Raw genomic sequence first — 5,175 nt, 5'->3', positions numbered from 1 at the left:
GGAATGGGCGAGATTAAATGCATTTCCTTAAAGGGTTGGTAACACGTCATTCATTTTAAAACGCGTATATATATTGTACGGGTTTGACCCTTTGTAAATTACAGATACTTTTTCCTTAAAAGTTCATTACATGCATACATTTGTATGTGCTTATATATATATATATATATATATATATATATATATATATATATATAAAGACAGTCAAGTAATATAATTGATAATAAAAGGCAAAAGACATTCGTATAATGCGTAATATATCCCAGCTTCAGTGTCCGAGTGCCTGCTGACAGTGTTCCTCCATTTAACTGTGACATGCTTTAGTACGAGCGACAATGATGGAGCTTTGTACATGGCGATAATATATGCAAGGATCATTGATTCACTTTGCCCAACGTGTTTATTTACAACCTGTAAATCACACCAATGGAACTATGTGTATGTTATGTATTTTCATACATGCTGTTCAAAGCCAATATAAATGAATTAGAATACACGACAATAATAAAAAGAACTGTAAATAAAATAAAACGAAAACCCGAAACACGAATTTTTATGAGTCTGCGCTCTACCCGCGCCCCGAGTGGGTTCGTCCCGGCAGCATTATTGGAACGTCTTCAGATTGAGGGTGGACAGTGTAGTGAGAAGACGTGTGTGTGTTCCTCCGCGGCGACCTGTGTCTGTGGTGAATTAAAAAGATCGTCCTTTCAGCCGGATCTCCTTATATAATTCCAAAACCGATGCAAGAAGGATATACATATATTTTGTGAGGCCGCGAGGAAAAGAAGAAGGGAAAATGTGAGGCCTAAAAGGATAAAGAAGAGTGAAAATAGCGGCGGAGGAGAGAGAGAGAGAAGCCGCGGGCTGCTGGAAACGGCTGGAAAATGTTGGTCCGGATTCCGTGCTTCGTTGTGGCAGGTGAGGAGGCTTCGTCTTGGCACGTCTTGGCAAGTGTCGTGGAGGGCAGGGGCATTTCCGGTTGAGATGAACACTTGTATTGGTCTTCATTGCTTTTAACTTTTTTTTCTTCTATTTTTTGCGTTGTTCTTATCTCTGTTTTGCATTTATTGGAATCACTGTTATTGTATTTACTTGCCCATGTTTTTCCTCATCTGTGTATTATAGCCATTGATAAGTCATTTATTATATTTTAGGGATCATGTATGTAATTCACATTTATATATTTAACATTTACCCTATTTAACTGATCTCTGTATTTGAGACATTCTTCATTTCTACCTTTGTATAACGTTATTCTGACTCTTATTTTGTATATTACTCTTGTTCTGTTGGTCGTGCATGTTTTCTAGGAATTGTTCTTATGTTGATATAGAATTTTGCACGAATTTAATTATTGCCTTTGTAATGTGGTTGTTTGTATCTTCATACCTAAAGGTTACCGTAAAGTTACCTTTAATTTTTAAGTTGGTTCATATAATTAGAATTTGACATAATTTGTATTACCTCTCTAGATATTACGTAGTCATATATTTGATGTTTTCTATTCAATTGTCTTAAGATGCATTTCCTACATCTTGACTCGAATTTGGGATATTTTATAATACCTCTCTGGATACTATATATATAATATATCTATGCACACATACATATACCTATTTTTATTCAACGGTCTTAAGATGTATCGCCTACGTACACATATCTTAACAGCTATTCAGACACATTATCTAAAAAAAAAAAAAAAAGTCTTGACGATTATTGTACACAGTAATTGCATTACCGTGCTAAGGGTAATTTTATCGTCCGAACCATCTCCGGCCGCAAATTACTGCCTTAAAAAGCAATCGTGCTTAAAAAATAAACAGTAAATAAGAAGAAAAAGAGGAAGGAAGGAGGATAGGAGGAAGATTTCTTAAAGAGTAGATGGAGGAGTAAGAAGGAAAAGAAGAAGAAGAAGAGAATGTGGACGAGGTAAACCAGAAAAACGAGATAGAGAGGAAAAAATGAGGATTTGTTTTATCGATAATTGTGAATGGCATTTATTAACGTCATGATTCGTGAACAGCGAAAGCGCATTTTCGTCATGCGTGGCCGATAAACACGGTAATTAGCGACGAATTAAGATGAAGCAGAAAGTAGCTTTCGTGGTATCGCTCGTATTTTATTATTGTTATTTTTTTCTTTCCCAAGAGGTCATTATCTATCTTAAGCTAGACGTGCTTTTGATTATTCGGTAAAATGTTTAAGTGCATCTGTTTTATATATATATATATATATATATATATATATATATATATTTATATTTATATACACACACACATACATATATGTACATATATATATGCATATATATATATATATATATATATATATATATACACACATACACATATACATGTATATGTGTTTATATATATACATATCTATGTATATATATACCTATATATATACATATACGTATACATATTTATATACATATACATATACTTATACACACATACATTTCATATGTATATATATGTTATATCCATACATATACACATATATTTATACGTAAACATTTACGTACATTTATTCCTCTATTTATGTTCGAAAAAATATAATTTCACATAAATTCGGATGTCATGACTTCTTTAGCCCCTTACAACGCCTGTGCGTAAGCTTTGTTTTGGTACGAGATCTGCTGTGTGGATAAGAGGCTGATTCATTGTATGGAAGAGGTCATTGAGTTCCCACAGAGCCTATACTTTTTATATGTGGAGTATGTGCTGGTATCGTGGTATATACTTTTTATATGAAGAATACGTGACGGCACTGTAATATATTTTATATGAGGGATATATACTGTTATTGGAATAAATATAGTTCGCACATGAGGAATATATACTGGCAATGTGATATATACTTTTGTATAAGCGTATATGTTGGCACTGTGCTAGGGCTATGTACTTTTTATATGAGGAATATATAATTTTATTAGGACGAATATATGCTGGTATTGTGATATATATTTTTATATGAAGAATATGTATGTGCTAGTATTGTGCTCTATACTTTTTATGAGAGTATATACAGGCATTATCGTATATATATTTTCACATGAGTATATATATATATAAATATATATATATATATATATATATATATATGGTGGTATTGATATATGTATATATGCATATATTGTAACCCTTATCACTTTTCGACGGAATCATTTAAGAGTTTGCAAGGAGATTCACTCCAGTGTTGTCTTACACACTCACAGCAGCAACCATTATCGTTTATTATTGTTTGTATAGTGCAAATTACGAAAATGGCAAGACGTTTGAATCTTCGGATTAAATCTTCCTCAATTATCCGCTGTCTCGGGTTGAATTGAATCTAATGACGCTTGATTTGAATAAATGAATTGCCGCAACGGAGCTCACTCGGTTGCGCGTCTCCCTCCTCTCCCTCTATATGTATGTATGTGCACAGATGAATATGGATATATGTATGTACGTTTACGTACGCGCGCACACACACACACACACACACACACAACACACAGACACACAGACACACACAACACACACACTCTTTCACAGACACACTCACACACACACTCTCTCACAGACACACACTCTCACACACATACATTCTCTCACACACACACACACACACACACACACACACACACACACACACACACACACACACACACACACACACACACACACTCAAATCTGTAGACTACATTGAAAACTCGCATGGTTTTGTCTACATGCAGCCATATGCAAACCCCCACCCAGGCAGCCGCAAACGTACACGCTATTAACCTTTTTCCTCCTGTGCCATCCATCTCCCTCTCAAGGTCTTATCCAAGTGATATTGCCCTGTGGCCTAGCAAAAAAAAACAAAAAATAGGAATAAAGCCCATCATTCAGCCCTCGGAGACTTCACTACGGCATTGCCCAAGAAAGGTCCATACCTCTTGTCCTCTCTCTCTCTCTCCCCCCCTCTCTCTCTCTTCTTTCTCTCCCTCTCCCTCTCCCTCTCCCCCCCCCCCCTCTCTCTCTCTCTCTCTCTCTCTCTCTCTCTCTCTCTCTCTCTCTCTCTCTCTCTCTCTCTCTCTCTCTCTCTCTCTCTCCCTCTCCCTCTCCCCTCCCCCTCCCCCCCCCCCCTCTCTCTCTCTCTCTCTCACTTACAGAAGCAATATGCCGAGGCATAGCGGAGAATCACGCACAGCAGCCGGGTCAGTTGCATGCAAGCACTGGGTGGGTATTACAGATAAGTCGATTTTTATTTTTCCATATTGGGTTATGAGATGAAGAAAAAGGAGGAGGAAGAAGGGGTAGGAAGGATGAACAAGTTGACGTAATTGGAAGAGACGGATAAGATGATTTTGACCATTAAGAAGAAAAGCAGATGAAGTGGAGACAAATTATGAAAAATCGTAGAGATTGAGAAAAGAAAGAACGAACTGAAGGAAAAGACAGGTAGAGAGAGAGAGAGATATGGAGGAGGAATAAAGAAAGACATAGAAAAAAAAACAGATTATAAAAAGAAACAAAAACGAAGACACTGGCATCCACACAGAAGGACACAAAAGCTCCAGGTAAGTTGCGCCGTGGAACAATCATGACCAGACAACCGTCATCTGTAGGAAGAATGTGAACCCCCGGGGGAAGGAGGGCAGAAGGAGGGAAGGTGGAGAAGGTGAAGGAGGAAGAGGGGGGGGGGGGGCTAATAGAAGATGAAGGAGGAAGAGGGGGAGGGGTAATTGAAAAGGAAGAAGGAGGGAGAGAGAAAAACAAAACAAAAGGAGAGGGAAGGGTAACAGTAGAGTAAGAGAAGGAGGAAGAGGAGAGAAGAGGACACGTAGGATATGACGAGGAGGAAGAATAAGGGGAGCGAAGGAAAAGATAAAGGCCGAAAGGACAAGAAGGGGAGGGAGGAAGGTAATAGAAGAGGAAGAAGGAGGGAGAGGAGAGGAGAATTAGACACATATGACGATGAGGAAGAGTAAGAAAAGAGAGGAACAAGAAGAGACCGAAAATGAGACAAGGGAGGAGGAAGAGGGCGAAGGGAGGGCCACCCTTTAGCTCGGGACACCTTTTCTCGGCGTCAGGAAGGGAGTTTGAAGAAGACAGACGACAACCTTGGTGTGTTTAAGCGCAGGGCGGAGGTGCTTCGGAGGGATTAGGTTTCATGACATACTCATATGCAAGATTTCTGTAT

General features: G+C 38.1%; 1 protein-coding gene across 1 annotated transcript in view; it reads left to right on the top strand.

The window, feature by feature from the left end:
• Positions 1 to 632: 632 nt before the first annotated feature.
• Positions 633 to 5,175, top strand: part of LOC125037336 (vang-like protein 2) — a 62,464-nt gene continuing 57,921 nt past the window's right edge. Inside the window, exon 1 of the mRNA XM_047630425.1 lies at positions 633 to 918. The gene's annotated coding sequence lies outside the window, so the exon portion shown is untranslated. The remainder of the gene's footprint in view (positions 919 to 5,175) is intronic.

The sequence above is a fragment of the Penaeus chinensis genome, chromosome 23 (assembly GCF_019202785.1).
Source record: "Penaeus chinensis breed Huanghai No. 1 chromosome 23, ASM1920278v2, whole genome shotgun sequence".
NCBI lineage: Eukaryota > Metazoa > Arthropoda > Malacostraca > Decapoda > Penaeidae > Penaeus > Penaeus chinensis.
This window is presented reverse-complemented; position numbering and strand designations above follow the sequence as displayed.